Genomic DNA, 10,644 nt, shown 5'->3' with positions numbered 1-10,644 from the left:
CTAACGTTGAGGTAGTCGATGAGCATGCGTAGAGCATGCTCAAAATACACTTCCGCGAGGAAAATTCTTTTGTTCTACCCAAGTTCTACCTCGCGGAAGTGTATATTGAGCATGCTCACCAACTTACCACAAAAGCGCCTACTATCTATTACGGTTCAAAATGTCAATGAAACAGGGTCTGTCGTGGAAAATTTCGAAACTTCAATAATAAATGTAATTTCTGTAGCAAATTTGGTGTGACATGCACAATTTCAACTTGAAAGTCGTTACAAGCGGTTGAAGGGCGATACTCCGCGGTACCGCTAAATCTCCAACTTTTTGTATGGCGAAAAAGAGTAAAAAAACAAAAAAGAAAAAAAAATGGTTTGATACTGATCTTTTCCTTAAGAGAAAAACCTAATAGATTTTGGACAAATTTATTCAGAATATCCAAAAGATCCAATTGTAAAAGGACACTTTTACAAACTTTACAGAGAATACACTAAACTTAGAAAATTTAAGTGCAGAAAATATAAACAATCCCTTCTATCCGAACTAGAAAAGCTTAATGAAGAAAACTCAAAATTATATTGGCAATTAATAAATGATCTGAAAGATAGAGAAAGAAGGGATGAAAGTTCCACAGTTGCATCATGAAGTTGGTTGTCACATTTTAAAAAATAAGTGACCCAAAATCTAGCTGTATTACACATATTAAAGAGCTAGATAATATCCTAGAAAACTTAGAGAAAATTAATACATTTAATGAGCTTGATTTTATAATTGGCACTCCTGAAATAATAAAAGCAATTTCTGAAACAAAATGAAACATATCACCAGGGCTAGATAATGTGTCCAACAACATGATAAAATATGGCCAGTTATCACTTATGAGAAGTCTTCATAAGATATGTAATCTTTGTTTGTCTAGTGGAAAATATCCAAAATGTTGGGCTCTGGAATATATATCACCTATCTTTAAAGGGGGTGATAGTTCTTGTCCAAATAACTATAGGGGAATTACTGTCACTAATGCACTTGGAAAATTACTCAACAAAATTCTTGATAAAAGACTCGATAAATTTTTAAAAGACAGAAATGTTATTGACAACACACAAATTGGATTTACACGAAAAGCTAGAACGTCTGACCATATGTTTATTATGAAAACCTTAATAGATAAGTATTGTAATGTAAAAGATGGTAGGATGTTTGCCTGCTTTGTTGATTTTCATAAAGCTTTTGATAGTCATTCACACAGGTATTAAAATCAAACTATTAAAAAGTGGAGTTGGGTCAAAATTTTATAATATCATCAAAAGTATGTACAGTCTAAGTAAGTCTTGTGTTAAAATTCAGAACCAGTTATCTGATTTTTTTAAAGTAAAATTGGGGGTAAAACAAGGACAACTTCAGCCCAAATTTATTCAAAATATTTATAAACGACTTGCCGGCTTACTTGAAAAATACACCTGACCCAGTATATATGAACTCAAGCCCACTCCACTGTTTAATGTATGCAGATGATATAGTATTATTGTCATCTTCACCAACAGGCTTACAGGCTAAATTAGATATGCTACACTTATACTGTAAAGATTGGTGCTTAAATATTATACCTCAAAGACAAAGATTTTGACTTTCAACAAAGCAGGCAGACTAATCAAACATAATTTTTTATTTAATAATTCACAAAAAAGTGTGTCCAAGTATAAGTACCTTGGCATTACATTCAGTTGCTCAGGCACTTTCTCCTTTGCTCAGAATGAGTTATATCAATAGGGATTGAAAGCATATCACAAGCTTAGAAATGATTTTTTATCTTTAAATCCTTCAATAAAAACTTCTATTAAAGTTTTTGATCATACCATCAAACCAATTCTTCTATATGGTGCTGAGATATGGGGATATTTTAACCCATACAAAACTAGACTTAAAAAGGAAGTTTTACCACTCGATGATATATACCAAAGACTTGTATGTGAAAAACTTCATGTAAAATTTTCAAAATTCATTTTGGGTGTTCATAAAAGGACAACAGATTTAGCAGTATTGTTGGAACTTTGTCGCTTTCCACTTCACTTTGATATTATCAAATCGATGATAAAATATTGGTATAGACTAGAAAATTTACAGTCGGACTTTCCATTGCTTCAACAGGCCTATACAGAATCTAAAAATTTGTTTAGACAAAATAAACCCTCATGGTATGGATCAATAAAATACATTATGAACATTGTTCAGGATATAAAAGATAGTCTAGCAAACATGACTCAATTCTCATTTGAACGAATCTCTAAACTGATCCTTTTTCAGCACTATAGAGAGACATGGGTAAGAAATTTGAGAAAGAACAGTGAAGGCAAACTTAATGTATATGCTAAAATTAAAAACAATTTTGGGCTAGAGAAATACTTGTCTCAAATAAATTTTGAGCAAAGGAGAAAAATTACAAAGCTGCGCATCTCATCTCATAGACTAGAGATAGAAACAGGGCGTTATCATTGTATTCCAAGACAAAATAGATTATGTCGCATGTGCGCCTCAGGAGAAGTAGATGATGAAGTACATTTTCTTTTTCCATGCTCATCAAATAAAAAAGAGAGATATATACTGTATGACTTAATAATATCTACATGTCCACATTTTATTAACCTCAGTGATGAAAACAAATTGATATGGATCTTAAATTGTGAAAACTCTATTATTTTATCTGGTTTAAGTGATCTTGTTATATCAAGTGGTGTTTCAATTATAATTTTTCTTTTTTCTTTTTGTATATGTTATTTATTATTATTATAATTTTTTTTATCTATCATTAATATCTTCCCATATCTTTTTCTGCTTATATTGTAATATGTAATGTAAGAATTTTGGGTAATTAAAAGCCCAGTATATGCAAATTTGATCCTTAATTTTCATAATTGAAGCCTAGAGCACCGTCCCATGATCTCCTTTGTCTTGAAGCAACTCAAAAGACTTGCTTCTCTGCACTGGGCACAAGGAGGCTTCTAGTGAGTATTATGTCCACTGCAATTTTTTTTTCTTTTCTTTCTTTCTTTCTTTTTTTTTAATGCATTATTATCACTATTGCAAATAAATATGCCCTTAAGTGAATATACATTTACATTCTTTATTCATATAATAATTAGATGATCATAATTATAATCTCCATTATCATAATCCAATTTTGTAAATGAAACTGAGGTGTGCCAATATGATAACTAAACACTATGTGTTGATTACTATGATGTATTACTCATAATGCATGTAAAAGCTCAAAAAACGTGACAATTATTTAGTTTGTAAATTAACTGTTGATATTGTATGTTATTATATATGTTCAATCAAAACTGTTGTATGTAAAAAAAAAAGTATTGTAATCATGCCCTTTATGGGCCCTTAATTGGTGAATAAACAGTTCTTCTTCTTATGACACATCGTTCTGACCCCAACCCGACATATCAATATCCAAATAAAAAAGAGGAGGGTTGCAGGGTCAGAGGAAATTCGGACTACGTAAGGACAGTCACCTTTTGTTACTTCTGGGACATTACTTTTTTTTCGTTAGTAAATTTGGGAACCTTAAGGGAAATTTAGAATGTACACGTAATAACGGTAGAGGACACACCGCTTCGCTATAAATTATAAAAATGGACAAATTGATGATGATAAAATAATTTGGTGTGTTCCCATTTCGTCTTAGCTGTGAATTACAGGTGAAAAAAAGCAAACAAGGCATAAGGCGAAATAGGATTTTATTATTTTTCTGTTGCAAAAGTGAGGCGTTGTTACAATGATTAAGACAAAACAATTAAAAATCACTTTAAATACTTTTCATTTTTTTTAAATACTATTAAAATATATGTAATTTTATTTTTCGTGTATGAGTACACATACAATTCAGGGACCAATAAAGAAAACAAAACAAAAACAAAACAAAAATTGAGTTCAAAAATGAAATACGAATTTTTAAAAATAAATTTAAGGAGTGTATATGCATAGGATTGGATTAAACTAATGAAGTTCTTATCAAAGTACTTATTACGAACATATAATCTTCACATTCTTTATTTATAGGCAAATTCAATAACAATAAATTGACATTATTTATTTTGGAGCATAAATAATTGATAACTAAATGAAGTAAGCTAAACATCATTTAACTGAAGGTTAAATTGCTTATACTTAAAGCTTTGTAACTTGTTGGAATTTTGTCCTTAAAAATCCTATAACAGTTCTAATCATTGAAGTACATGTATGCTAGTGTCACTACCAGATATTTTCGCCATCTCGAGTCTTACTACTGCAGTGAGAAGAACTGCGTCTACTTTGGAGATGCGGCCTCGCCATCTTGTAGGATTATTATATATGGTCTATGAACCTTCACAATTGTGCTGCTGTGCTCAGTCTGAAACTGTCCTCCGCTGTTGCTTTTAATTTTGTTCTGCTGGAATCATGCTTTATTACGATTTCGCTCAATTTTGTTGTACATGTATGTTAATGAAAATTTTAATTTGCCTCTTCATTTCTGCGTATTAAAAAAATAGGGACGTTTCTAGCAATAACGAAAGTGCTCAGTCATATCATATTTTCAAATAATTATTGCATGATAGAATCTATCAAATTGAATAAAATAGGAGAAAAAAGTCCATTAAAAATGACCCCAAAAAAAAAAACCAACAAATTCCACTTAATCATTCACAGAAAAAATAATAAATGAAATAACACAAAATACCAACAAATAATTTAAAGATCTACAAATCCGTTCATATAATATATGTATAATTACTTACTATTTATCAGTAATTGCCACAAACATTCAATGACAAATCATACTTATGAACGTTTAAAATAGGGAATTTTTTGCTTATTTGTTCAAAAATACCTAATTTTTATATGGAACATTTATGTTCCTCTTGTTTTAAATAAATAAAAAAATATATGTTGCCATTCCCCAATCTTTTATCTTTAATTTAGGGTATCACTCATCAAAATCCATCCTATGGTTTTTACAAATACCCTTAGCAAAGTTACGCTATTTTCAACAGAGAAATTTCAGTAAATTGTCTAATAAACAGCCAAATAGCATTTTTATTTGCATAGTTTCAATCTCGACAAAGTTTCGTCTCTAGTGGTTACAATATGCTTTAACAACTCACAACTCCAGGGAAATGTTTACTTCGCAACCCCTTGTTAATATTATTGTTCGGATTGGACCACTGGCGTCTGACGCAGGTTTTACGGTTCCAAAGCCCGGATTCACGGCTTTTCTAACGCCGTAGTTTCATTTCAAGTTAATTGTGGTTTGATATAAATGACAATTTAGTTAAAATTATTTTTATAACATAAGTTATAAGACCCTAACACAATAAGTTGCAATTAAATATATATATTCTTATTCTATGTAGGATTACCGTAAGTTTTCAACTGAAGGGTACATTCTTTTTTTAGATTTTTAACTATGATTCTTTATTTACAAATTGTCACATGTGTATGACAACTGCTAAAGCATCTCTGAAAAACTCAGAGCAAGTTTGCTTAGCTGTTAATGTTATTTCTTTACATAGTATCCATAGTGTACATGCACGGATTTCAAGACTTCTATAGAATCCTTCTGAAATGTCAAGAAGGTGAGGTTGAAACTGATCCTGAGCTGGGATGTCCATTAACTGCTAGTAGTCCAATGTGCATTTGTATAACGTATAATCAGTTTCTTTATTTTGTTCTTACAAGGGACCTTTTTGAACTGAATTTTAGGTATATTTAATGTGTAATATTGTTTCCATAGTGGCCATATTTAAAAGGGGAGTGTTGTGATCACGCTAAAGTATTTTAATCCGGACGCATTGTTTGCGCCTATTTCTGGCCTCTGTATATATGGTTTCGTTTGCACTTTCAGTTTACTTACTTTTACGTTACTAGAGTATTTTGGGGCAACTATTTCGGTGTACCTGTGTATAATGTTTTTGGGTCAGTTGCAGCCTGCCCTGTGGTGTAAGGGTTTCTCCGTAATTCACGGAAGACCCATGGGTGGCCTTGAGATGACATTTTTCATGCTGATGGGGTTGTTGTCTCTTTGATATTTTCACAATAACTATTTTCGTTACAAAGAAAGATATGACAGTTTTGAATACTAGAGAAAATGATTATAAGGACCTCGATAATTTTTAATACCGCTTTTTTGGTTCATGTAAACTCTATTTTCATAATTACCTCATAATTACCTTTAAGTTTCAAATAATCTTAATACCTCGTGGAGAACAGAACTCCTTACTTTTTCCCCTTTTCTTGTTAAATGGTCGTCATAAGCGTGGATTTACAGTTACTTGGGAGCTTATAACTTAGAATATTTTTATATCAACTAGATGTATTTAGAATTATATGTGGTGATAGAGTCGTCAAAGGGGCTTAAAAGTGTATGGTTAGTGTTTTCTTCACCAGATTTTATAGTTAAAATCATATTCTAACACTTCGATCTAATTCCTTTTAATAAAGTCACAAATATCCTATAAAATATCAGATATTTTTACCACATCCCAATGTCCCTGAACTTGTCAGAAATATTCCCAAACCCCAAATGCACAACTGAGTGAGGTATGACGACTTGGACTTATTGTTATAAACGTTTTTAGCATAAGGCCCCCTTGCGCTCAAAAAAGTTTGTTTGATTATAAAGATTTGACAATATTTCTAAAGATTCCAAGTACCGTGAACTACGCTCCATCAGTTGGAATTATAACTTTAAAGTTCTTATAGATGCTGTGGAGGACTACGCAAGAAAATGTATCAAACGAGAACAAGAAGACATTGATTCTCTGTCAGTTTGGATAAAAGCCGTGAGGTCTTTAATTATGAAACGAATGAAAGTTTTAAATAGTTCATTGGGTGCCAATGCTACATCAGTTTTCAAAGACTCCGATGTAGCAAAAAAACATTGTCTACTAAACATGACAGATATGTTGTCGTCTCAGCAAATAAAGTCCAAAACAACATTGTTTTTGTCTGTAAAACATATTACATCCAATTATTATCGGATGTAGGAGTAGAAAATGATAGCTGTGATAAGATCTATACTGCTACTGCACTCTCAAAAGAAGAGATAGTGGATAACCATAAATCTGTGCAATCTTCTTTTGGTCTCTCTACCAAAGATGATGAGTGTGATTTACTGTCTATGTACTAGATTCCTAAACTCCACAAGAATCCATACAAACAACGTTACATAGCTGGATCTGCAAAATGTACCACCAAACCTCTTCAAAACTTTTAACTTCTATACTCACAATTGTCAAAGAGGGTCTCCAGTCTTACCACAGCACTCTTTACTCCCGTAGTGGTATTAATTCAATGTGGATCCTGAAAAATTCGAAAGATCTTTTGGACACAATCAGTTAAAGACTATTATCTGAATATAATAGCATTATAATACCTATGATTTTTCAATACTGTATACTTCTATTCCTCATGCTCAGTTAAAATCCCGACTCAAAAACATAATACATTGTTGTTTCTCCAAAAAGATGGTACACCTAGATATAATTATACAGTTCTTGGTAGAGATTCCACATACTTTGTAAAACATAATTCCAAATTATCTTCCAAATATACAGAAGATGTTTTCAAAAGACTTGAATTTTTTATCGACAACATATTTGTCCAGTGTAGTGGACGCATTTTTCGACAAACGGTCGGTATTCCAATGGGAACAAATTGTGCTCCTATTCTTGCTGACTAATTCCTACACTCTTATGAGGCTGACTTTATAGCTGATCTGATCCGAAAGAATGACCATTGCTTGGCTAGATCCTTTAATCTCAGTTTCTGAAATATTGATGACGTACTTTTGTTAAACAATCCTAGTTTCGGGGACTTGATATATCGCATCTACCCAAAAGAACTTGAGATAAAGGATACTACAGACACTGTGAAGTCAGCATCATATTTTGACCTACACTGGAGATCGATGGTAAAGGAAAACTATTGACCAAACTTTACGACAAACGCGATGACTTTTCAGAATCGTCAACTTTCCTTTCATCTGTGGCAACATCCCTTCAGCACCTGCGTATGGAGTTTTCATATCACAACTCATACTTTATGCCAAAGCTTGTCGTAACTACGCAGACTTTCTGTATCGCGCTAGGACTCTTACAGTTAGGCTTCTGGAACAGGGTTTGTGTTGCTACCAGATTGAAGTCATCGCTACAGAAGTTTTTATGGTCGCCATCATGAACTCGTAGGTCGTTATGGTGTATCCATCTGCACCGTGAAAACTAATTTGTTCATCGTCATAGTTTCCCGTTCCTATTTTGTCTACCCCGGATATAACTTTTTATGAACAATTCGGCGGGTGTTTCCAGAATAGCAGAGGATGCTTACCCTACCGGTGACTTCAATCTTGTAGCAACATAACCCTGTTCCAGAAGCCTATTTGTTAGAGCTCTAGCGCGGTACAAAAAGTCTGCGTAGTTTCGGCAAGCTCTGGCATAACGTATGAGTTGTGATATGAACACTCCATACGCAGGAGCCGAAGGGATGTTGCCACAGATGAAAGGAAAGTTGACAATTCCGAATGAAAAGTCATCACGTTTGTCGTAAAGTTTGGTCAATAGTTTTCCTTTACCATCGATTTCTAAGTGTAGGTCAAGATATGAGGCTGACTTCACAGTGTCAGTAGTATCCTTTATCTCAAGTTCTTTTGGGTAGATGCGATGTATCAAATCCCCAAAAATAGGATTGTTTAAAGATAATACGTCATCTATATAGCTGAAACTGAGATTGAAGGATCTAGCCAAACGATATTCTTTCTTTCTGATCAGATCAACTATAAAGTCAGCCTCATAAGAATGAAGGAATAGGTCAGCAAGTAAAGGAGCACAATTTATTCCCATTGGGATGCCGACCGTTTGTTGAAAAATACGTCCACCACACTGGACAAATATGTTGTCGATTAAAAATTCCAGCATTTTGTAAACATCTTCCTCTGTATATTTAGAAGATGATTTGGAATTATTTCTTACAAAGTATGTGGAATCTCTACCAAGAACTATATATTTGTATCTAGGTGTACCATCTGTTTTGGAAAAAACAACGATGTATAATGTTTTTAAGTCGGGATTTTAACTGAGTATGGGGAATAGAAGTATACAGTGTTGAAAAATCATAGGTATTATAATGCTATTATATTCAGATAATAGTCTTGAACTGATTGTGTCCAAAAGATCTTTCGAATTTTTCAGGATCCACATTGAATTAATACCACTACGGGAGTAACAAGTGTTGTGGTAGGACTGTAGACCCTCTTTGACAGTTGTGAGTATAGAAGTTAAAAGTTTTGAAAGAGGTTTGGTGGTACATTTTGCAGATCCAGCTATGAAACGTTGTTTGTATGGATTCTTGTGGAGTTTAGGAATCCAGTACATAGACGGTAAATCACAATCATCGTCCTTGGTTTTATTTTCTACGTCTACCTCTGATATTAAACATTGGATATAAAACGTTTTGCAGACAAAAACAATGTTGTTTTGGGCTTTGTCTGCTGTTACGACAACATATTTGTCATGTATAGTAGACACTGTTTTTGCTACATCGGGGTCTTTGAAAACTGACGTAGCCTTGGCACTCATTGACCTTTAAAACTTTCATTCGTTTCAAAATTAAAGACCTCACCGCCTTTAACCACTCTGACAGAGAATCAATGTCTTCTTGTTCTCGTTTTATCCGTTTTCTTGCATAGTCCTCGACGCATCCATAAGAACTTTAAAGTTATAATTCCAATTTATGGACCGTGGTTCACGGTACTTGGGACTTTTAGAAAGGATATTACGCAGAGATTCGTTTTCGATAATGGTTTAATCTCCCGTAACGACGTGACCAGAAGGACCATATTTGAATGGAGAGGTTTTGCAAGAACAGTCAGGCGGTTTAGCTTTGAAGTCCTCAATCTCGAGGTTCTGCAATAGCCTTTTATAATTGAAAATTTTGGATGCGATGGATGAAGTATAGGAATATGAAATAATTGGTATGGATTTGTCTTTGAAATATGGGGGAATTTTGTTGGTAACGTTTTTGTGATGGAGGATGTTAGCCAAATTAATTGCATCTATACCTTTGTTGACAAACGGTAGTGGAAGAAATGATCGTTTTTCTTCATCTTGACTTTTCACACAAACTGGTTTAAAGAGTCTGTGGAAACCGATATCCAAAAGTCTGTATAATGATGACGTGGGGTCAGAAACAGGAGTGACAAGACTTGTTTTGTAAAGGGAGTGTAGTAGAGTGAGAGATATATAATAAAGTTTGGTTCTAATGTGATGAAGTCCAAGAGGTTTTTGTATGAAAGGAAGGAGACCATCTATGGAGACATCATGTAACTTTGGTGACGTATAGTGGCGATGGCCATGATTCCTTTCCCGTCTTGGATTTTTGTCAAATAAATTCATCATATTTATGTTATTGTTATATTGGCTTGAAAGGTTTCCATACTTTTGATGTTGTCATTGCATCCGTAAGGTATTGCAGTACCTAGTCTGCGTATCCAGTACTCCTCTCTTTCCATACGATAGTTTTTACTTAGAACGGGACTGTTTGTAGGATGGTAAATTTGTTCTAAAATACGAACTTTCATGGAGAGGACTGAATGATCTTGTTGATTAAAGTGTT

At 33.4% G+C, this 10,644-nt stretch overlaps 1 pseudogene; it reads left to right on the top strand.

Moving 5' to 3' along the window:
* The first annotated feature begins 1,378 nt into the window (after positions 1 to 1,378).
* Positions 1,379 to 3,385, top strand: LOC148601890 (uncharacterized; annotated as a pseudogene).
* Positions 3,386 to 10,644: the final 7,259 nt, after the last annotated feature.

The sequence above is a fragment of the Perna viridis genome, chromosome 12 (assembly GCF_037379345.1).
Source record: "Perna viridis isolate PV_CMFRI_1.1 ecotype Kerala chromosome 12, ASM3737934v1, whole genome shotgun sequence".
Classification (NCBI taxonomy): Eukaryota; Metazoa; Mollusca; class Bivalvia; order Mytilida; family Mytilidae; genus Perna; species Perna viridis.
The sequence above is the reverse complement of the archived record's forward strand: the minus strand, read 5'-3'. Positions and strand labels throughout refer to the sequence as shown.